This window comes from Lissotriton vulgaris, chromosome 11 (assembly GCF_964263255.1).
Source record: "Lissotriton vulgaris chromosome 11, aLisVul1.2, whole genome shotgun sequence".
Taxonomy (NCBI): Eukaryota; Metazoa; Chordata; class Amphibia; order Caudata; family Salamandridae; genus Lissotriton; species Lissotriton vulgaris.
Genome location: NC_141699.1, coordinates 1,001,104,864 through 1,001,129,664, shown reverse-complemented (window position 1 = coordinate 1,001,129,664; position 24,801 = coordinate 1,001,104,864). Strand labels below are relative to the sequence as shown.

The following is a 24,801-nucleotide window of genomic DNA, read 5'->3' as shown; positions in this document are numbered from 1 at the left end:
TGCGACGGCAGATGTGGTAAGTTGTGTGGGGTGGGAGGGGGGTCTACGCTACCTTCTAGACACCTCACACGAGTCCTCGGACGACCACTAAGATGGCGTCGAGTTAACAGGGGGCCCCCGCTAAGACAAGGGAAATTGGAAGTTGGCACAGAGGTACAGTCCTCTGTGCGACCCCCCTCACAAGTGAGGGGGGAGTTCTGGTTTTGGGGATCTGACACCGGTTACGACCTTGCCGTTGGCCCGTAATGTTAGGATGTACAATTTCAATTTTGAGTGATGCATTTGCAGGATGTTTAGTATCGGCTAGGAGAACCTTTGTATTAGAGATGTGTTAAGGTCAGCCAAGAACATCGTAATGTGTAAATGAAATTGTACATGATATGAAACTGTTATTTTAACGTTTAATTTTGTTTCATATTTTAATAAATACGGCCGGGAGGGTAACTCCCTCCCGCCTTCCAAAATTTCAGAACCGTTTCCGTCTTCCCATCCTTGGGGATTGTGTTGAGAGGGGATAGCGGGTATCTCAGCCATATAACTTACATGCAGAATTATAGCAAGATGTACACTAACATAACACACTATAGTAAAACAAGAAAACACATTATAAAAATATAAACTGCAAACATTTGGGACAAAAATCAACACAAATAAATCTGTTTTTAACAAATAAAACGGGTTTCTCAGTTAAGAGAAACCTACATGACAAATTGTTAAAGAGCGAAAGATTCTAAAAAAAAAAATCTGACAAGCTTGTAACCCTAATCAAAGTATTTCCTATCATTGTGACGGTGGCTCTACACTGATACTGATGGGATCTGAAGAAATAATCTAGAATTCTGAGCATCTGAGAAAAGCATTAGATTTGCCTCCTTCAGGCCCATCAGAGTATAGAAGATCATGATGATGTACAAGACTTGCATATGCAAATTTATAGATAGAGGCCACACCTCACAGCTAGACTATGTAGAAGAGGATGTACAATGTTATTGCTGGCAAGGAAGATGGAAAATCCCCTCTTCTAGCAATTTCTAGCAGTGGTTGCACTGGCTCACCTTATTATTTCATATTAGTAAAAGAATTTTGAAAAAATCAATCCTTGAAAACAGTACGAGCTATGTTATGGATCGGGCATTTGTGCATTTAATGTCACAGTACCTAATGATGATGTCAGGAGAGTACAACCAAGCAACAATTGTAGGAAGAAATGGTAATAAACTGCTCTGTACCCCTTTTGTGAAGAAGGATCCTGCAATCTCTTCAAAAACATATCTATCTCCAATTTCCTGTGGCCCTATGCATTCCAGTCTCTGCCTTGTACTCAAATATATTTGTTCTGTAAGAGCCACTCTGTGTCATGTGCTCCCTTTGTGTGAATATGTTACTTGCTTTCGTCCCTTGTAACCTTAATTTCTTGCTTCTGGCTGCCCTTGTTATTTGGAAAACATTTCACTTATTTTGTTTGGTTCTCTAGAATTAGCTAACTCACAAAAGAAGAATTATGGGGCTTATTACCAAGGGGGGCTATAGGCAATTATCACCGATTTAGCGGCCGTTTTTGGCCGCTAAGCGGCGATAATTATATCGCCCTATTAGCAAGCTGTGGCTAACTGATGTTAGCAACAGCTTTTAGGCGATAGTGAGCAGTTTGAGACCCGCTTTGCATGTCAGCGATGTTTATCGTTGATGACATGCAATGTGGGCGTACCCAACCAGATAGCGACTGAAAGCAGTCGCTAACGTCGCTATCGCCTATTAGCAAGGCATGCGTAGCGTTGGAAATATTCACGCTAAGCGCGAATATCTCCAAATACTAACACCTGCCCAGACCAGTTCTTAGCCATGTTATCCAATGGGAGGTGGATAACATGGCTAAGAGCATTTCATTGCTAATGCGTGAATATCGCTGTATTCTCAGCGATATTCACTCATTTTGCCGCTATCGCTGGATATTTTAGCACAATGGAGAAAAACGTTGCTAATAGCATGCTTTCTCCGCTAACATATCCAGCGCTAGGCAGCGATAAAAAAATCGGCGCTAAGGCTATTTAGCGATAAATATCGCTACTTGTTGGTAATATGCCCCATACACTTTTATTAACAGATTAAAATAGGTCCTCGGTTTAGTGGAACCTGAAGGACAAACAGATGCATAAATGTCTAATAAACTATGCTATGCACTTTTCTGGGTAAGAACCTGCACTCAGGTAAGAAAGGTATCTCTTTTCCAGTCCACGTGTTCCCCTTTTCCTCAGTCTCTGCATTTTTGTCAACTTTATACACTGTGATTCAGTTAACTACTTGTACTTTAAGTTCATTTGTGGGAATAGAGCACTAACAGCCTAATTCATGAAGCTGAATTCGGCTCGCAAAGGGCCAGATTCTGAGAATCTGGCCCTTTGCGAGTGAGATTTTTGCATTTGGGATTCATCATCCCAAATGCAAAAATCGGTAATTGCGTTTTCGCAAATTTGCGATGGTTTACATTTAAGGAATCTCTATTTGAGATTCCTTAAATGCAATTCATCATCCATTTAAAAATTGCAAAATCGCAATTTCGGCCCGCTATTTACCGCGAGGTCAAACCTCGTGGTAAATAGCGATAACTCAGAAAAATGCTTTTAAAAGCATTTTTCTGATTTGCATGTTGCACACACACATGTCCTTTGGACATGTGTGTGCACAACCCCTGTTCATATTAGCATTTAAGGGGTGCTACAGGGTGTCCTTTGGACACCCGTGGCACCCTTTCAATCGCTATCTTATTTTCGATTAGCAAATTGCTAATCGCAAATAAGGAATACTCCCCATTCATTCCTATGGGCCTTTTGGCCCATAGGAATGAATGGGGAGTTATTCCTTATTTGCGATTAGCAATTTGCTAATCGCAAATAAGGATTGTGTAGGAATCGCAAACCTTTTTGCGATTCCTACATGAATCCCGTTTTGCGAGTCTGGAATAGCGATTCCTTATGAATCGCTATTTCAGACTCGCAAAACGTTCCAATGATGAAACAGGCTGTTGGCTCTTTATTTCTGAGGTGAATTGCTTGAATCTCACTGGTAAAATTAGTTAAAAAAAATTCCATTTTTCTTTTTTGAGTTTCTGTAAAAATATACAATTATGAATCCAAGAGATTCGCAAGTAAAAAAGAAAAAAAAGACATAAGGAAACACACCTACATCTATTAAAAGAATGCATAAGAACACTCAAAAAATATTAATTTCATATTTTTAGCTAATGCATATCAATAACTCTCAAAAGAGTAACAAAAACATAATCATCAATTACAAATAAAATGGAGTACTATATTAAGAGAAACCTGCCTTTCAAAATAAAAAAAGACCTGTGGTAACTAACAAATTCAACTGCAACCATGTGATCCAATTCTAGGGATCTCTCATCATTGTGATGGTGGCAATACATAGATGCTGCAATCTGTAACTGGGTGTGAAGAACAATTGTAGAACAGTGACTAATCAAAAAAATATTATTTAATTGCTTCATGTCAACAGATTTTAGGAAGATCTCACAGAGGTTGCAGAATTCAATATGCTATTTTATAGACAGAGGGCACGCCTTTCGAAAACTACTTTGAAGAGCAAGCAATTAGATATTACGGGTAAGTAATATTGGATGGCCTCTCTTCCAGTGAAAGGTGCTCCTATATACATTAATATTTCATAGGAGGACCAAGAAGGTGAACATAGCGATTCCTAAGAACTATGAGAGCTCTGGATTAAAGCTTGCTATTGGTCAAGACAATCAGTTTCCCAATGGAGAGCCCACCTAGATTATGTTAGAACAAAACCCAATAAGAGGAAAGGGCAGTAATCCAACTCTGCCACTTTCCTTTGGAAGGAGACATGCCTCTCTAGCACTCCCTGTGTTCACATTTACACCAGTCTCTGTCTTTATGCAGACTTTACTCCTTCTGTATCATTTAATAAACCCATCTCTCCAGTTCCCTCCGAGAAAATCTTTCTTTTGTTCAGTTCTCTTCCTATCATAGTTGGTTGACTCTTGCTCCTAATAACAGTTGCATTACTTTTTTAAAATTCATATTTTAGCTAATTATAAACAACTAAATTGCAAAACAGAAGATCCATGAAGTGAGAAAGAATAACTTACATGCAGTATAATAGCAAGACGAACACTAACATAACACACTATAGTAAAACAAGAAAACACATTATAAAAATATAAACTGCAAACATTTGGGACAAAAATCAACACAAATAAATCTGTTTTTAACAAATAAAACCAGTTTCTCAGTTAAGAGAAACCTACTTGACAAATTGTTAAAGAGCGAAAGTATCTAACAAAAAATCTGACAAGCTTGTAACCCTAATCAAAGTATTTCCCATCATTGTGACGGTGGCTCTACACTGATATTGATGGGATCTGAAGAAATAATCTAGAATTCTGAGCATCTGAGAAAAGCATTAGATTTGCCTCCTTCAGGCCCATCAGAGTATAGAAGATCATGATGACGTACAAGACTTGCATATGCAAACTTATAGATAGAGGCCACACCTCACAGCTAGACTATGTAGAAGAGGATGTACAATGTTATTGCTGGCAAGGAAGATGGAAAATCCTCTCTTCCAGCACTTTCTAGCAGTGGTTGCACTGGCTCACCTTAATATTTCATATTAGTAAAAGAATTTTGGAAAAATCAATCCTTGAAAACAGTGCGAGCTATGTTATGGTTCGGGCAATTGTGCATTTAATGTCACAGTACCTAATGATGATGTCAAGAGAGTACAACGAAGCAACAATTGTAGGAAGTAATTGTAATAAACTGCTCTGTACCCCTTTTGTGAAGAAGGATCCTGCAATCTCTTCAAAAACATATCTATCTCCAATTTCCTGTGGCCCTATGCATTTCAGTCTCTGCCTTGTACTCAAATATGTTTGGTCTGTAAGAGCCACTCTGTGTCATGTGCTCCCTTTGTGTGAATATGTTACTTGCTTTCGTCCCTTGTAACCTTAATTTCTTGCTTCTGGCTGCCCTTGTTATTTGGAAAACATTTCACTTATTTTGTTTGGTTCTCTAGAATTAGCTAACTCACAAAAGAAGAATTATGGGGCATATTACCAAGGGGGGATATAGGCAATTATGACCGATTTAGCGGCCGTTTTTGGCCGCTAAGCGGCGATTATTATATCGCCCTATTAGCAAGCTGTGGCTAACTGATGTTAGCGACAGCTTTTAGGTGATAGCGAGCGGTTTGAGACCCGCTTTGCATGTCAGCGATGTTTATCGCTGATGACATGCAATGTGGGCGTACCCAACCAGTTAGCGACTGAAGGCAGTCGCTAACGTCGCTATCGCCTATTAGCAAGGCATGCGTAGCATTGGAAATATTCACGCTAAGCGCGAATATCTCCAAATACTAACACCTGCCCAGACCAGTTCTTAGCCACGTTATCCAATGGGAGGTGGATAACATGGCTAAGAGCATTTTATTGATAATGCGTGAATGTCGCTGTATTCTCAGCGATATTTACGCATTTCGCCGCTATCGCTGGATATTTTAGCACAATGGAGAAAAACGTTGCTAATAGCATGCTTTCTCCGCCAACATATCCAGCGATAGGCAGCAATAAAAAAATCGACGCTAAGGCTATTTAGCGATAAATATCGCTACTTGTTGGTAATATGCCCCATACACTTTTATTAACAGATTAAAATAGGTCCTCGGTTTAGTGGAACCTGAAGGACAAACAGATGCATAAATGTCTAATAAACTATGCTATGCACTTTTTTGGGTAAGAACCTGCACTCAGGTAAGAAAGGTATCTCTTTTCCAGTCCACGTGTTCCGCTTTTCCTCAGTCTCTGCATTTTTGTCAACTTTATACACTGTGATTCAGTTAACTACTTGTATCTTTAAGTTCATTTGTGGGAATAGGGCACTTGGCTCTTTATTTCTGAGGTGAATTGCTTGAATCTCACTGGTAAAATTAGTTGAAAAAATTTCCATTTTTCTTTTTGAGTTTCTGTAAAAATATACAATTATGAATCCAAGAGGTTTGCAAGTAAAAAAGAAAAAAATTACATAAGGAAACACACCTACATCTATTGAAAGAATGCATAAGAACACTCAAAAAACATTAATTTCATATTTTTAGCTAATGCATATCAATAACTCTCAAAATAGTAACAAAAACATAATCATGAATTACAAATAAAATGGAGTACTACATTAAGAGAATCCAGCCTTTCAAAATAAAAAAAAGACCTGTGGTAACTAACTAATTCAACCGCAACCATGTGATCCAATTCTGGGGATCTCTCATCATTGTGATGGTGGCAATACATAGATGGTGCAATCTGTAACTGGGTGTGAAGAACAATTGTAGAACAGTGACTAATCTAAAAAATATGTTTTAATTGCTTCATGTCAACAGATTTTAGGAAGATCTCACAGAGGTTGCAGAATTCAATATGCTATTTTATAGACTGAGGGCACGCCTTTCGAAAACTACTTTGAAGAGCAAGCCATTAGATATTACGGGTGAGTAATATTGGATGGCCTCTCTTCCAGTGAAAGGTGCTCCTATACACATTAATATTTCATAAGAGGACCAAGAAGGTGAACATAGCGATTCCTAAGAACTATGAGAGCTCTGGGTTAAAACTTGCTATTGGTCAAGACAATCAGTTTCCCAATGGAGAGCCCACCTAGATTATGTTAGAACAAAACCCAATAAGAGGAAAGGGCAGTAATCCAACTCTGCCACTTTCCTTTGGAAGGAGACATGCCTCTCTAGCACTCCCTGTGTCCACATTTACACCAGTCTCTGTCTTTATGCAGACTTTACTCCTTCTGTATCATTTAATAAACCCATCTCTCCAGTTCCCTTCGAGAAAATCTTTCTTTTGTTCAGTTCACTTCTTATCATAGTTGGTTGACTCTTGCTCCTAATAACAGTTGCATTAATTTTTTTTAATTCATATTTTAGCTAATTATAAACAACTAAATTGCAAAACAGAAGATCCATGAAGTGAAAAAGAATAACTTACATGCTGAATAATAGCAAGATGCACACTAACATAACACACTATAGTAAAACAAGAAAACACATTATAAAAGAATAAACTGCAAACATTTGGGACAAAAATCAACACAAATAAATCTGTTTCTAACAAATAAAACGGGTTTCTCAGTTAAGAAAAACCTACTTGACAAATTGTTAAAGAGCGAAAGTATCTAACAAAAAATCTGACAAGCTTGTAACCCTAATCAAAGTATTTCCTATCATTGTGACGGTGGCTCTACACTGATACTGATGGGATCTGAAGAAATAATCTAGAATTCTGAGCATCTGAGAAAAGCATTAGATTTGCCTCCTTCAGGCCCATCAGAGTATAGAAGATCATGATGATGTACAAGACTTGCATATGCACATTTATAGATAGAGGCCACACATCACAGCTAGACTATGTAGAAGAGGATGTACAATGTTATTGCTGGCAAGGAAGATGGAAAATCCTCTCTTCTAGCACTTTCTAGCAGTGGTTGCACTGGCTCACCTTATTACTTCATATTAGTAAAAGAATTTTGAAAAAATCAATCCTTGAAAACAGTGCGAGCTATGTTATGGATCGGGCAATTGTGCATTTAATGTCACAGTACCTAATGATGATGTCAAGAGAGTACAACCAAGCAACAATTGTAGGAGGAAATGGTAATAAACTGCTCTGTACCCCTTTTGTGAAGAAGGATCCTGCAATCTCTTCAAAAACATATCTATCTCCAATTTCCTGTGGCCCTATGCATTTCAGTCTCTGCCTTGTACTCAAATATATTTGTTCTGTAAGAGCCACTCTGTGTCATGTGCTCCCTTTGTGTGAATATGTTACTTGCTTTCGTCCCCTGTAACCTTAATTTCTTGCTTCTGGCTGCCCTTGTTATTTGGAAAACATTTCACTTATTTTGTTTAGTTCTCTAGAATTAGCTAACTCACAAAAGAAGAATTATGGGGCATATTACCAAGGGGGGCTATAGGCAATTATCACCGATTTAGTGGCCGTTTTTGGCCGCTAAGCGGCGATAATTATATCGCCCTATTAGCAAGCTGTGGCTAACTGATGTTAGCAACAGCTTTTAGGCGATAGTGAGTGGTTTGAGACCCGCTTTGCATGTCAGCGATGTTTATCGCTGATGACATGCAATGTGGGCGTACCCAACGAGTTAGCGACTGAAAGCAGTCGCTAACGTCGCTATCCCCTATTAGCAAGGCATGCGTAGCGTTGGAAATATTCACGCTAAGCGCGAATATCTCCAAATACTAACACCTGCCCAGACCAGTTCTTAGCCATGATATCCAATGGGAGGTGGATAACATGGCTAAGAGCATTTCATTGCTAATGCGTGAATATCGCTGTATTCTCAGCGATATTCACGCATTTCGCCGCTATCGCTGGATATTATAGCACAATGGAGAAAAACGTTGCTAATAGCATGCTTTCTCCGCTAACATATCCAGCGATAGGCAGATATATAAAAATCGACGCTAAGGCTATTTAGCGATAAATATCGCTACTTGTTGGTAATATGCCCCATACACTTTTATTAACAGATTAAAATAGGTCCTCGGTTTAGTGGAACCTGAAGGACAAACAGATGCATAAATGTCTAATAAACTATGCTATGCACTTTTTTGGGTAAGAACCTGCAATCAGGTAAGAAAGGTTTCTCTTTTCCAGTCCACGTGTTCCCCTTTTCCTCAGTCTCTGCATTTTTGTAAACTTTATACACTGTGATTCAGTTAACTACTTGTACTTCAAATTCATTTGTGGGAATAGGGCACTTGGCTCTTTATTTCTGAGGTGAATTGCTTGAATCTCACTGGTAAAATTAGTTTTTAAAAAATTCAATTTTTCTTTTTTATGTTTCTGTAAAAATATACAATTATGAATCCAAGAGATTCGCAAGTAAAAAAGAAAAAAACGTACATAAGGAAACACACCTACATCTATTGAAAGAATGCATAAGACACTCAAAAAACATTAATTTCATATTTTTAGCTAATGCATATCAATAACTCTCAAAAGAGTAACAAAAACATAATCATGAATTACAAATAAAATGGAGTACTACATTAGAGAAACCTGCCTTTCAAAATAAAAAAAGACCTGTGGTAACTAACTAATTCAAACGCAACCATGTGATCCAATTCTAGGGATCTCTCATCATTGTGATGGTGGCAAACATAGATGCTGCAATTTGTAACTGGGTGTGAAGAACAATTGTAGAACAGTGACTAATCAAAAAAATATTATTTAATTGCTTCATGTCAACAGATTTTATGAAGATCTCACAGAGGGTTCAGATTTCAATATGCTATTTTATAGACAGAGGGCACGCCTTTCGAAAACTACTTTGAAGAGCAAGCAATTAGATATTACGGGTAAGTAATATTGGATGGCCTCTCTTCCAGTGAAAGGTGCTCCTATACACATTAATATTTCATAGGAGGACCAAGAAGGTGAACATAGCGGTTCCTAAGAACTATGAGAGCTCTGGATTAAAACTTGCTATTGGTCAATACAATCAGTTTCCCAATGGAGAGCCCACCTAGATTATGTTAGAACAAAACCCAATAAGAGGAAAGGGCAGTAAACCAACTCTGCCACTTTCCTTTGGAAGGAGACATGCCTCTCTAGCACTCCCTGTGTTCACATTTACACCAGTCTTTGTCTTTATGCAGACTTTACTCCTTCTGTATCATTTAATACACCCATTTCTCCAGTTCCCTTCGAGAAAATCTTTCTTTTGTTCAGTTCACTTCTTATCATAGTTGGTTGACTCTTGCTCCTAATAACAGTTGCATTATTTTTTTTTTTATTCATATTTTAGCTAATTATAAACAACTAAATTACAAAACAGAAGATCCATGAAGTGAGAAAGAATAACTTACATGCAGAATAACAGCAAGACCTACACTAACATAACACACTATAGTAAAACAAGAAAACACATTATAAAAATATAAACTGCAAACATTTGGGACAAAAATCAACACAAATAAATCTGTTTTTAACAAATAAAACAGGTTTCTCAGTTAAGAGAAACCTACTTGACAAATTGTTAAAGAGCGAAAGTATCTAACAAAAATTCTGACAAGCTTGTAACCCTAATCAAAGTATTTCCTATCATTGTGACGGTGGCTCTGCACAGATACTGATGGGATCTGAAGAAATAATCTAGAATTCTGAGCATCTGAGAAAAGCATTAGATTTGCCTCCATCAGGCTCATCAGAGTATAGAAGATCATGATGATGTACAAGACTTGCATATGCAAATTTATAGATAGAGGCCACACCTCACAGCTAGACTATGTAGAAGAGGATGTACAATGTTATTGCTGGCAAGGAAGATGGTAAATCCTCTCTTCTAGCACTTTCTAGCAGTGGTTGCACTGGCTCACCTTATTATTTCATATTAGTAAAAGAATTTTGAAAAAATCAATCCTTGAAAACAGTGCGAGCTATGTTATGGATTGGGCAATTGTGCATTTAATGTCACAGTACCTAATGATGATGTCAAGAGAGTACTCCCAAGCAACAATTGTAGGAAGAAGTGGTAATAAACTGCTCTGTACCCCTTTTGTGAAGAAGGATCCTGCAATATCTTCAAAAACATATCTATCTCCAATTTCCTGTGGCCCTATGCATTTCAGTCTCTGCCTTGTACTCAAATATATTTGTTCTGTAAGAGCCACTCTGTGTCATGTGCTCCCTTTGTGTGAATATGTTACTTGCTTTCGTCCCTTGTAACCTTAATTTCTTGCTTCTGGCTGCCCTTGTTATTTGCAAAACATTTCACTTATTTTGTTTGGTTCTCTAGAATTAGCTAACTCACAAAAGAAGAATTATAGGGCATATTACCAAAGGGGGCTATAGGCAATTATCACCGATTTAGCGGCCGTTTTTGGCCGCTAAGCGGCGATAATTATATCGCCCTATTAGCAAGCTGTGGCTAACTGATGTTAGCAACAGCTTTTAGGCGATAGTGAACGGTTTGAGACCCGCTTTGCATGTCAGCGATGTTTATCGCTGATGACATGCAATGTGGGCGTACCCAACCAGTTAGCGACTGAAAGCAGTCGCTAACGTCGCTATCGCCTATTAGCAAGGCATGCGTAGCGTTGGAAATATTCACGCTAAGCGCGAATATCTCCAAATACTAACACCTGCCCAGACCAGTTCTTAGCCATGTTATTCAATGGGAGGTGGATAACATGGCTAAGAGCATTTCATTGCTAATGCGTGAATATCGCTGTATTCTCAGCGATATTCACGCATTTCGCCGCTATCGCTGGATATTTTAGCACAATGGAGAAAAACGTTGCTAATAGCATGCTTTCTCCGCTAACATATCCAGCGATAGGCATAGATAAAAAAATCGACGCTAAGGCTATTTAGCGATAAATATCGCTACTTGTTGGTAATATGCCCCATACACTTTTATTAACAGATTAAAATAGGTCCTCGGTTTAGTGGAACCTGAAGGACAAACAGATGCATAAATGTCTAATAAGCTATGCTATGCATTTTTTTGGGTAAGAACCTGCACTCAGGTAAGAAAGGTATCTCTTTTCCAGTCCACGTGTTCCCCTTTTCCTCAGTCTCTGCATTTTTGTCAACTTTATACACTGTGATTCAGTTAACTACTTGTACTTTAAGTTCATTTGTGGGAATAGGGCACTTGGCTCTTTATTTCTGAGGTGAATTGCTTGAATCTCACTGGTAAAATTAGTTAAAAAAATTCCATTTTTCTTTTTTGAGTTTCTGTAAAAATATACAATTATGAATCCTAGAGATTCGCAAGTAAAAAAGAAAAAAAACTTACATAAGGAAACACACCTACATCTATTGAAAGAATGCATAAGAACACTCAAAAAACATTAATTTCATATTTTTAGCTAATGCATATCAATAACTCTCAAAAGAGTAACAAAAACATAATCATGAATTACAAATAAAATGGAGTACTACATTAAGAGAAACCTGCCTTTCAAAATAAAAAAAAGACCTGTGGTAACTAACTAATTCAACCGCAACCATGTGATCCAATTCTAGGGATCTCTCATCATTGTGATGGTGGCAATACATAGATGCTGCAATCTGTAACTGGGTGTGAAGAACAATTGTAGAACAGTGACTAATCAAAAAAATATTATTTAATTGCTTCATGTCAACAGATTTTAGGAAGATCTCACAGAGGTTGCAGAATTCAATATGCTATTTTATAGACAGAGGGCACGCCTTTTGAAAACTACTTTGAAGAGCAAGCAATTAGATATTACGGGTAAGTAATATTGGATGGCCAATCTTCCAGTGAAAGGTGCTCCTATACACATTAATATTTCATAGGAGGACAAAGAAGGTGAACATAGCGATTCCTAAGAACTATGAGAGCTCTGGATTAAAACTTGCTATTGGTCAAGACAATCAGTTTCCCAATGGAGAGCCCACCTAGATTATGTTAGAACAAAACCCAATAAGAGGAAAGGGCAGTAATCCAACTCTGCCACTTTCCTTTGGAAGGAGACATGCCTCTCTAGCACTCCCTGTGTTCACATTTACACCAGTCTCTGTCTTTATGCACACTTTACTCCTTCTGTATCATTCAATAAACCCATCTCTCCAGTTCCCTCCGAGAAAATCTTTCTTTTGTTCAGTTCACTTCTTATCATAATTGGTTGACTCTTGCTCCTAATAACAGTTGCATTCATTTTTTTAAATTCATATTTTAGCTAATTATAAACAACTAAATTGCAAAACAGAAGATCCATGAAGTGAGAAAGAATAACTTACATGCAGAATAATAGCAAGATGTACACTAACATACCACACTATAGTAAAACAAGAAAACACATTATAAAAATATAAACTGCAAACATTTGGGACAAAAATCAACACAAATCTGTTTTTAATAAATAAAACGGGTTTCCCAATTAAGAGAAAACTACATGACAAACTGTTAAAGAGCAAAAGTATCTAACAAAAAATCTGACAAGCTTGTAACCCTAATCAAAGTATTTCCTATCATTGTGACGGTGGCTCTACACTGATACTGATGGGATCTGAAGAAATAATCTAGAATTCTGAGCATCTGAGAAAAGCATTAGATTTGCCTCCTTCAGGCCCATCAGAGTATAGAAGATCATGATGATGTACAAGACTTGCATATGCAAATTTATAGATAGAGGCCACACCTCACAGCTAGACTATGTAGAAGAGGATGTACAATGTTATTGCTGGCAAGGAAGATGGAAAATCCTCTCTTCTAGCAATTTCTAGCAGTGGTTGCACTGGCTCACCTTATTATTTCATATTAGTAAAAGAATTTTGAAAAAATCAATCCTTGAAAACAGTACGAGCTATGTTATGGATCGGGCATTTGTGCATTTAATGTCACAGTACCTAATGATGATGTCAGGAGAGTACAACCAAGCAACAATTGTAGGAAGAAATGGTAATAAACTGCTCTGTAGCCCTTTTGTGAAGAAGGATCCTGCAATCTCTTCAAAAACATATCTATCTCCAATTTCCTGTGGCCCTATGCATTTCAGTCTCTGCCTTGTACTCAAATATATTTGTTCTGTAAGAGCCACTCTGTGTCATGTGCTCCCTTTGTGTGAATATGTTACTTGCTTTCGTTCCTTGTAACCTTAATTTCTTGCTTCTGGCTGCCCTTGTTATTTGGAAAACATTTCACTTATTTTGTTTGGTTCTCTAGAATTAGCTAACTCACAAAAGAAGAATTATGGGGCTTATTACCAAGAGGGGCTATCGGCAATTATCACCGATTTAGCGGCCGTTTTTGGCCGCTAAGCGGCGATAATTATATCGCCCTATTAGCAAGCTGTGGCTAACTGATGTTAGCAACAGCTTTTAGGAGATAGTGAGCGGTTTGAGACCCGCTTTGCATGTCAGCGATGTTTATCGCTGATGACATGCAATGTGGGCGTACCCAACGAGATAGCGACTGAAAGCAGTCGCTAACGTCGCTATCGCCTATTAGCAAGGCATGCGTAGCGTTGGAAATATTCACGCTAAGCGCGAATATCTCCAAATACTAACACCTGCCCAGACCAGTTCTTAGCCATGTTATCCAATGGGAGGTGGATAACATGGCTAAGAGCATTTCATTGCTAATGCGTGAATATCGCTGTATTCTCAGCGATATTCACTCATTTTGCCGCTATCGCTGGATATTTTAGCACAATGGAGAAAAACGTTGCTAATAGCATGCTTTCTCCGCTAACATATCCAGCGCTAGGCAGCGATAAAAAAATCGGCGCTAAGGCTATTTAGCGATAAATATCGCTACTTGTTGGTAATATGCCCCATACACTTTTATTAACAGATTAAAATAGGTCCTCGGTTTAGTGGAACCTGAAGGACAAACAGATGCATAAATGTCTGATAAACTATGCTATGCACTTTTTTGGGTAAGAACCTGCACTCAGGTAAGAAAGGTATCTCTTTTCCAGTCCACGTGTTCCCCTTTTCCTCAGTCTCTGCATTGTTGTCAACTTTATACACTGTGATTCAGTTAACTACTTGTACTTTAAGTTCATTTGTGGGAATAGAGCACTAACAGCCTAATTCATGAAGCTGAATTCGGCTCGCAAAGGAGCGAGTGAGATTTTTGCATTTGGGATTCATCATCCCAAATGCAAAAATCGGTAATTGCGTTTTCGCAAATTTGCGATGGTTTACATTTAAGGAATCTCTATTTGAGATTCCTTAAATGCAATTCATCATCCATTTAAAAATTGCAAAATTGCAATTTCGGGCCGCTATTTACCGCGAGGTCAAACATCGTGGTAAATGGCGATAACTCAGAAAAATGCTTTTAAAAGCATTTTTCTGATTTGCATGTTGCACACACACATGTCCTTTGGACATGTGTGTGCACAACCCCTGTTCATATTAGCATTTAAGGGGTGCTACAGGGTGTCCTTTGGACACCCGTGGCACCCTTTCAATCGCTATCTTATTTGCGATTAGCAAATTGCTAATCGCAAATAAGGAATACTCCCCATTCATTCCTATGGGCCTTTTGGCCCATAGGAATGAATGGGGAGTTATTCCTTATTTGCGATTAGCAATTTGCTAATCGCAAATAAGGATTGTGTAGGAATCGCAAATCTTTTTGCGATTCCTACATGAATCCCGTTTTGCGAGTCTGGAATAGCGATTCCTTATGAATCGCTATTTCAGACTCGCAAAACGTTCCAATGATGAATCAGGCTGTTGGCTCTTTATTTCTAAGGTGAATTGCTTGAATCTCACTGGTAAAATTAGTTTAAAAAAATTCCATTTTTCTTTTTTGAGTTTCTGTAAAAATATACAATTATGAATCCAAGAGATTCGCAAGTAAAAAAGAAAAAAAAGACATAAGGAAACACACCTACATCTGTTAAAAGAATGCATAAGAACACTCAAAAAATATTAATTTCATATTTTTAGCTAATGCATATCAATAACTCTCAAAAGAGTAACAAAAACATAATCATCAATTACAAATAAAATGGAGTACTACATTAAGAGAAACCTGCCTTTCAAAATAAAAAAAGACCTGTGGTAACTAACTAATTCAACTGCACATGTGATCCAATTCTAGGGATCTCTCATCATTGTGATGGTGGCAATACATAGATGCTGCAATCTGTAACTGGGTGTGAAGAACAATTGTAGAACAGTGACTAATCAAAAAAATATTATTTAATTGCTTCATGTCAACAGATTTTAGGAAGATCTCACAGAGGTTGCAGAATTCAATATGCTATTTTATAGACAGAGGGCACGCCTTTCGAAAACTACTTTGAAGAGCAAGCAATTAGATATTACGGGTAAGTAATATTGGATGGCCTCTCTTCCAGTGAAAGGTGCTCCTATATACATTAATATTTCATAGGAGGACCAAGAAGGTGAACATAGCGATTCCTAAGAACTATGAGAGCTCTGGATTAAAACTTGCTATTGGTCAAGACAATCAGTTTCCCAATGGAGAGCCCACCTAGATTATGTTAGAACAAAACCCAATAAGAGGAAAGGGCAGTAATCCAACTCTGCCACTTTCCTTTGGAAGGAGACATGCCTCTCTAGCACTCCCTGTGTTCACATTTACACCAGTCTCTGTCTTTAAGCAGACTTTACTCCTTCTGTATCATTTAATAAACCCATCTCTCCAGTTCCCTCCGAGAAAATCTTTCTTTTGTTCAGTTCTCTTCTTATCATAGTTGGTTGACTCTTGCTCCTAATAACAGTTGCATTACTTTTTTAAAATTCATATTTTAGCTAATTATAAACAACTAAATTGCAAAGCAGAAGATCCATGAAGTGAGAAAGAATAACTTACATGCAGTATAATAGCAAGACGAACACTAACATAACACACTATAGTAAAACAAGAAAACACATTATAAAAATATAAACTGCAAACATTTGGGACAAAAATCAACACAAATAAATCTGTTTTTAACAAATAAAACGGGTTTCTCAGTTAAGAGAAACCTACTTGACAAATTGTTAAAGAGCGAAAGTATCTAACAAAAAATCTGACAAGCTTGTAACCCTAATCAAAGTATTTCCTATCATTGTGACGGTGGCTCTACACTGATACTGATGGGATCTGAAGAAATAATCTAGAATTATGAGCATCTGAGAAAAGCATTAGATTTGCCTCCTTCAGGCCCATCAGAGTATAGAAGATCATGATGATGTATGTAGAGATACTCTTCCTTCCCCCCAATAACTCTCGGAGTCGGATGGTGGTACCAACCTCTTTATTCAGGTACATACATACAAGGAGCGCAAAGCATGTCCTGCGCCCAGCCTGCTCGCGCTCTGAATGCCGCGCTCCGCCTGCCGCGCCTCTACGTCAACGTACGTCACGTAGCCACGTGACGTACCGTGCTAGCGCGCTCACTACATATCTCCCTTTTTTCCAAAGAGTTATGTGAACAAGTCCTGACTCATATCGTAGTCTCTGAACCTCACTGGTGGGACCACCGCCCTGCCCCTTCTCGTCAGTCTTACCGGGGAACTGGCAGTCGTTGCTTCTTCACTCTGTCCACTCTCTAGCGCAGCCGCGCCAGGCACGCTCCGACTGCTGTCTTCCTCCGGCTGACACTCTGCACTTGCCTCTTGATCTTCGTTACTACTTTCTCCTAAGTCCGGGCCTTCACCTCCATAGTCACTGGAGTGGTCACTGTTGCTCTCACTCTCTTCCATGTTGCCTCTGCTTCTCCAGTTGAGTATTTTATTGCACCTGGCCATGCGATCCTGTGACCACACGTTTCCGTCGCTCAGCAATGTCGCCCGGCCCTTGATTTCCACAACTCTCAGGGGCCTGCTGTACTTACTTTCCCCTTTTTTCTGTAGAGTGGGCAATCTTACTCTCACCCATTCCCCCTTTTCGAGGGCAGTGTCTTTTACATTCCTCCTCGCATCATAGTGTTTGGTGTACACTGCTTGTGCCTTCTTCAGATTGGCTTGCACCACTGCCGGTGACCACTCACTCTTAATAACTCTGTCTTTCCATATCCTGTTGTCTTGGGTGAACGGTTCCCGGCCTCTTAATATCTGGAAAGGGCTATAGCCAGTGTTCGTGGGAGTTATCCGATACGCCCACACCATGTGCCATATCTCCGCCTCCCAGTCTTTGTTGTCTGCAATAGCCGCTTGTATCGAGCCCATCACCACTCTATTGAAGCGCTCTACCAACCCGTTCCCCGCCGGGTGATATATGGATGTGTGTTTAGACGCTATTCCATTTCTTTGCATAAATTGGTTCCATCTGTCAGAGCGGAATTGGGGCCCATTGTCACTAAGGACACACTTAGGGATGCCCTCTCTCACGAAGGTCTCCGCCATGAAGCTCACTATTTTCTCAGTGTCCATTGTTTCTTCGATCTTTACTTCCGGCCATTTCGAATAACGATCCACCATTACACAAATGTATTTCTGTATACCTTGTGCATTCAGCACTGGCCCTAAAATGTCGATGGACAGTTCCTCCCACGGGTTTTGTGGAGGATCAATCTTTCCCAGGGCAGGGCGCAATGGTTTCAGCGTTTTGTCCGCGCCCTGGCACCTCAGGCATTCTCTCACATGTCTTTCCGCTCTTATGTCCATTCCTGGCCACCAATAATTCTGCTTGGCCCTTAGTTTCAGCTTTCCCACTCCCAGGTGGCCTTCATGTAACATGTCCATCAATCTGGGTATCATCGATGACGGGGGTATGACTCTTTCCCCTCTGTATATAAATGTTCCCTGGTCATCCATAGATAGTTCCTCTCTCACCTCGAAGAAGGGGACAAGGCCTCGCTCTACTTTGCATTTGTCCGGCCAGCCTCTCACAATGTAGTCCTTCACTTTCTCCAGATTTGGGTCTCCTTCATATGCCATTCTCCATTCCTGTTTGCTGATGGATACTTCGAGGTCCTCGGTGAGTGCGACCCACTCTTCCCCCGCCTCGGGGCATTCTGTACTGGGCTCCATCGCTGCCGCCCTACTCAGGTAGTCCGCCACTTTGTTCCTGTTCCCTGGAATGTGTTCAACATCATAACGGAACTCCATTAATTTGAGCGACATTTTCGAGATCCTCGGTGTCGCTTCTGCATGTCCACTAGATGTGAGCACTTTGAGCAGGGGCTTGTGATCGGTTCTCAACCGGAACCTTGTGCCCCACAGGAACTGCCGGAACCGGGACATGGCCCACACCACCGCCAACATTTCTTTTTCAATCACACTATATCTCTTTTCAGTGTCATTCAGGGTGCGGGATGCGAAGCATATGGTTTCGACTCTCCCTTGGCCTCGGTCTTGCATGAGGACTGCGCCCAGTCCTTTATCACTCGCATCTGTGGTGAGTATGGTGCTTCCTTGGGGGTCGAACCCTTGCAGTGGAATTGCCCCTGCCACTTCTCTCTTTATCATATCAAATTCCCGTTGAGCTTCCTCTGACCAACTGAACTCGCTGTTCTCTCGGGTTGACAGCCTCATATGGTGAGTTTTCGAGGCGAAATGTTCAATGAATTTCCCATAGTATTCCGCCATTCCCAGGAATGACCTGACTTCCTCCTTGGTGGCTGGTGAGGGTGCGTCGCAGATCGCCTTTACATTTTCACTCTTGGGAGTCACTCCTTGAGCACTGATTTCGTGGCCCAAGTACGTTACTTTCTCCATCCCTATCCGGCATTTGGCCCATTCTGCTGTGAGGCCCTTCCCTTCCAGGATGCCCAACACCGCCTCCAGCTTCCTGTCGTGGTCCATCCTGTCCTGGCCCATCACCAATATATCGTCCTGGAAGTATTGCACTCCCTTGAGGTCCTGAAATAGTTGATGCATGAGCTTTTGAAATACTGCAGCCGCCGAGGCTAGTCCGAACGGCATGCGGCGGAATCGATAGCATCCGAAGGGAGTTATGAAGGATGTTAAGCTGCGGCTCTCTGGGTGTAACGCTATCTGGTGATACGCTGAAGTCAAGTCTATGGTGGAGTACCACTGAATACCCCTTGTGCTGGCCAGCATCTCCTCTATCCGGGGAAGGGGAAACTTCTCCACCACTATGTTTTTGTTCAACTCACGTAGGTCCACGCATAAACGGACCTTCCCATTCGGTTTCTTCACCACCACCAACGGCGATAGCCATTCAGCACAGGCTATCGCCTCGATGATCCCTCTTTTCTCCAGCTGTTGTAGTTCTTCCTTCACGTCGTCCCTTACTGCTAGCGGGATGTTTCTCACCTTGTGTGCCACCGGTACAGCTCCTTTTTTGAGTATGATCTTGTGTGCAAATCTGTCGAGTCTGCCCACTGAGCCTCCGAAGACCGTTGGGAACTTCTTCCTCCAATTATCCGTGTCCAGCGCTTCCTCCGGCTCCGTCAATAAGATCTGTACCTTGCCTCCCGGGTCCAGCTTGATGCCCAGGTCTCCTTGGTCGAGCCACCCTAGGACGGAGGGACCTTTCTCGGAGACATACAGTTTGCACCTGGCCTCTCTGCCCCTGAACTCGAAGTTCAATCTCCTGCACCCGGCCATGGGGATTCGATCACCATTGTAGGTAACGGGACGTATGTCCAGCTTGTCCAGCTCGGGGCCCAGTCGCGGAGCAAACTTCTCTTCCCACACGCTCCGGGGGATGATGGTGTAAGGCGACCCTGTGTCTGCCACCACTTGGACTTCGACGCCTCCGATCTTCATCTCCATGACGGGTTTCATCGTTCTTCCTCCGCCGGTGCCACGGCCTCGGTCGTTTATGCTTAAGATTTCGTCGTAAATGCAGAGGACTGTGATCACTTCTTCCTCTGCTGCTTCTTCTGGCTCCTCCGATGCTTGGGCCACGTACTTCACTGCGTTCTTGGCTGCCTTCTTCCTGCACGCCTTTTCAAAATGGCCGACTATTCCACAGAACGTGCATTTGGCGCGAAGCGCGGGGCACTTCCGGTCGTGCGCCTCGTGCGCCCAACTGCCGCATCTGTAGCAAGGCCGTTTGTTGCTTCCGGCCTGTTTGCCAGGGTTGCCTGGACTGTTCCGCCATTTGTCGGGACCCTTTTCTGGCTGTTTCCGTGCCTGATTATCCTTGTGGTGTTCTTCCTCGTCTACTTTGTTCACCGTTCCACTGGGCACGACCTCTTTCTTCGTAGCCGCTGCACACCTTCGTGCCAGTTCAGCCCTTTTTACTATTACCAACACTTCCTTGAGAGAGGTGTCCCCTGCAGCCCATAGCTTGTCCTGCACGCTCGTGCACGTGGTGTGCATCACCACCTGGTCTTTTATGAATTCACTTTCCCAGTTGGCATATTTGCACGAGACCGCCAGTTTCTTCAACGCCGCCACATACTCTTCCACCGTTTCCCCGGGTAGTTGCTTCCTTTGCTGGAAGTTAAACCTGTCTACTGAGACGCACACTGAGGGTTTGAAGTGTTCTTCTAGGTCTTCCAGCGCATGGGCATACACGTCGTCATCCTCTGTCTCTCTCTTCTTTGGCACCAAGCTTTTGTAGATCCTTAGGCCTTCTGGGCCCAGATTTAGCAGCAGGATGCGTTTCTTTCTCGGTGGCTTGAACTTTTCCTCGCTCTCGTCTTCCATCACTTCTATGAAATTGTCTATGTATTCCTTCCAGTCCTCCCATTTCATGAGCGGTTCCCCTGGTCGGGGAAGGAACTGGACTGGCGCTATCGCGTAGCCCGCTTGTGCATTCATCTTCTCCGCCCGGGCTGCGGGCAGCGTACCTTCCAGGCTTCTCGGGCTCCCTGGTGCACCGTTTCGTTCTTCCTTCTTGAGCAAGGGTGGAGGGCTGTTCCTTTCAGCCCTTTCCTGTTCGGGTGGAGTAGCCAGTGCGTATCCCGGTGGGCCGTGACCGTGACTGGCTTCCTACCTCGGTTGTTCAGGGTTCTTCGACCGTCGCTATTCGTGCTCTCGGTGCTCTGTTCTCTTTGCTGAGGGTTGCGTTGCGCTCCTTGCCGTGCCCTATGAGGGTGGGGTCGCTGTGCGTACCCTCGGGCCTTCCTCGTTACTCCTGCGCCACCACTCCGTTCCGCCGTGCTTCTCGCAGTCTGCGTGGTGGGGGTCGTGGGTCGGTATCCCACCCTCGTCGCCACTGTAGAGATACTCTTCCTTCCCCCCAATAACTCTCGGAGTCGGATGGTGGTACCAACCTCTTTATTCAGGTACATACATACAAGGAGCGCAAAGCATGTCCTGCGCCCAGCCTGCTCGCGCTCTGAATGCCGCGCTCCGCCTGCCGCGCCTCTACGTCAACGTACGTCACGTAGCCACGTGACGTACCGTGCTAGCGCGCTCACTACAATGTACAAGACTTGCATATGCAAATTTATAGATAGAGGCCACACCTCTCAGCTAGACTATGTAGAAGAGGATGTACAATGCTATTGCTGGCAAGGAAGATGGAAAATTCTCTCCTCTATCACTTTCTAGCAGCTAATAGGGCGATATAGTTATCTCTGCTTAGCGGCCGTTTTCGGCCGCTAAGCGGAGATAATTATATCGCCCTATTAGCAAGCTGTTGCTAACTGATGTTAGCGACAGCTTTTAGGCGATAGCGAGTGGTTTGAGACCCGCTTTGCATGTCAGCGATGTTTATCGCTGATGACATGCAATGTGGGCGTACCTAACCAGTTAGCGACTGCAAGATTTGATTTGATTTGATTTGATTTTATGTTTTCTAGAGCGCGCAGCTACCCTAAGGCATCCCAACGCTAAAAGACCCCGGTACTGAGGGAAGGAAAGGTCAGGGGGTGAGCTAACGTCGCTATCGCCTATTAGCAAGGCATGCGTAGCATTGGAAATATTCACGCTAAGCGCGAATATCTCCAAATACTAACACCTGCCCAGACCAGTTCTTAGCCATGTTATCCAATGGGAGGTGGATAACATGGCTAAGAGCATTTTATTGATAATGCGTGAATATCGCTGTATTCTGAGCGATATTTACGCATTTCGCCGCTATCGCTGGATATTTTCGCACAATGGAGAAAAACGTTGCTAATAGCATGCTTTCTCCGCCAACATATCCAGCGATAGGCATCGATAAAAAAATCGACGCTAAGGCTATTTAGCGATAAATATCGCTACTTGTTGGTAATATGCCCCATAAACTTTTATTAACAGATCAAAATAGGTCCTCGGTTTAGTGGAACCTGAAGGACAAACAGATGCATAAATGTCTAATAAACTATGCTATGCACTTTTTTGGGTAAGAACCTGCACTCAGGTAAGAAAGGTATCTCTTTTCCAGTCCACGTGTTCCCCTTTTCCTCAGTCTCTGCATTTTTGTCAACTTTATACACTGTGATTCAGTTAACTACTTGTACTTTAAGTTCATTTGTGGGAATAGGGCACTTGGCTCTTTATTTCTGAGGTGAATTGCTTGAATCTCACTGGTAAAATTAGTTTAAAAAAATTCTATTTTTCTTTTTTGAGTTTCTGTAAAAATATACAATTATGAATCCAAGAGATTCACAAGTAAAAAAGAAAAAAAATACATAAGGAAACACACCTACATCTATTGAAAGAATGCATAAGAACACCTCAAAAAACATGAATTTCATATTTTTAGCTAATGCATATCAATAACTCTCAAAATAGTAACAAAAACATAATCATGAATTACAAATAAAATGGAGTACTACATTAGGAGAAACCTGCCTTTCAAAATAAAAAAAGACCTGTGGTAACTAATTAATTCAACTGCAACCATGTGATCCAATTCCAGGGATCTCTCATCATTGTGATGGTGGCAATAGCAATACATAGATGCTGCAATCTGTAACTGGGTGTGAAAAACAATAGTAGAACTGTGACTAATCAAAAAAATATTATTTAATTGCTTCATGTCAACAGATTTTAGGAAGATCTCACAGATGTTGCAGAATTCAATATGCTATTTTGAAGAGCAAGCAATTAGATATTACGGGTAAGTAATATTGGATGGCCTCTCTTCCAGTGAAAGGTGCTCCTATACACATTAATATTTCATAGGAGGACCAAGAAGGTGAACATAGTGATTCCTAAGAACTATGAGAGCTCTGGATGAAAACTTGCTATTGGTCAAGACAATCAGTTTCCCAATGAGAGCCCACCTAGATTATGTTAGAACAAAACCCAATAAGAGGAAAGGGCAGTAATCCAACTCTGCCACTTTCCTTTGGAAGGAGACATGCCTCTCTAGCACTCCCTGTGTTCACATTTACACCAGTCTCTGTCTTTATGCAGACTTTACTCCTTCTGTATCATTTAATAAACCCATCTCTCCAGTTCCCTCTGAGAAAATCAAATCTTTCTTTTGTTCAGTTCACTTCTTATCATAGTTGGTTGACTCTTGCTCCTAATAACAGTCGCGTTAATTTTTTTAAATTCATATTTTAGTTAATTATAAACAACTAAATTGTAAAACAGAAAATCCACGAAGTGAGTAAGAATAATTTACATGCAGAATAATAGCAAGACATACACTAACATAACACACTATAGTAAAACAATAAAACACATTATAAAAATATAAACTGCAAACATTTGGGACAACAATCAACACAAATAAATCTGTTTTTAACAAATAAATCGGGTTTCTCAGTTAGGAGAAACCTACTTGACAAATTGATAAAGAGCAAAAGTATCTAACAAAAAATTAGACAAGCTTTTAACCCTAATCAAAGTATTTCCTATCATTGTGACGGTGGCTCTACACTGATACTGATGGGATCTGAAGAAATAATCTAGAATTATGAGCATCTGAGAAAAGCATTAGATTTGCCTCCATCAGGCCCATCAGAGTATAGAAGATCATGATGATGTACAAGACTTGCATATGCAAATTTATAGATAGAGGCCACACCTCACAGCTAGACTATGTAGAAGAGGATGTACAATGTTATTGCTGGCAAGGAAGATGGAAAATCCTCTCTTCTAGCACTTTCTAGCAGTGGTTGCACTGGCTCACCTTATTATTTCATATTAGTAAAAGAATTTGGAAAAATTCAATCCTTGAAAACAGTGCGAGCTATGTTATGGATCGGGCAATTGTGCATTTAATGTCACAGTACCTAATGATGATGTCAAGAGCGTACAACCAAGCAACAATTGTAGGAAGAAATGGTAATAAACTGCTCTGTACCCCTTTTGTGAAGAAGGATCCTGCAATCTTTTCAAAAACATATCTATCTCCAATTTCCTGTGGCCCTATGCATTTCAGTCTCTGCCTAGTACTCAAATATATTTGTTCTGTAAGAGCCACTCTGTGTCAT

The 24,801-nt window shown here is 40.9% G+C and overlaps 6 non-coding genes across 6 annotated transcripts; all 6 read right to left on the bottom strand.

Annotated features, from left to right (window-relative positions):
• Positions 1–674: 674 nt before the first annotated feature.
• LOC147683905 (U7 small nuclear RNA) lies at positions 675–733 on the bottom strand. The gene has a single exon (XR_015301950.1). It is a non-coding gene; the product is annotated as a U7 small nuclear RNA (small nuclear RNA).
• Positions 734–4,263: 3,530 nt separating this feature from the next.
• LOC147683904 (U7 small nuclear RNA) lies at positions 4,264–4,321 on the bottom strand. Its single transcript, XR_015301960.1, has one exon. It is a non-coding gene; the product is annotated as a U7 small nuclear RNA (small nuclear RNA).
• A 2,843-nt stretch (positions 4,322–7,164) lies between these two features.
• On the bottom strand, positions 7,165–7,222 carry LOC147683903 (U7 small nuclear RNA). The gene has a single exon (XR_015301941.1). It is a non-coding gene; the product is annotated as a U7 small nuclear RNA (small nuclear RNA).
• A 2,842-nt stretch (positions 7,223–10,064) lies between these two features.
• Positions 10,065–10,122, bottom strand: LOC147683902 (U7 small nuclear RNA). The gene has a single exon (XR_015301947.1). It is a non-coding gene; the product is annotated as a U7 small nuclear RNA (small nuclear RNA).
• Positions 10,123–16,522: 6,400 nt separating this feature from the next.
• On the bottom strand, positions 16,523–16,580 carry LOC147683901 (U7 small nuclear RNA). The gene has a single exon (XR_015301936.1). It is a non-coding gene; the product is annotated as a U7 small nuclear RNA (small nuclear RNA).
• A 7,538-nt stretch (positions 16,581–24,118) lies between these two features.
• Positions 24,119–24,176, bottom strand: LOC147683900 (U7 small nuclear RNA). Its single transcript, XR_015301943.1, has one exon. It is a non-coding gene; the product is annotated as a U7 small nuclear RNA (small nuclear RNA).
• Positions 24,177–24,801: the final 625 nt, after the last annotated feature.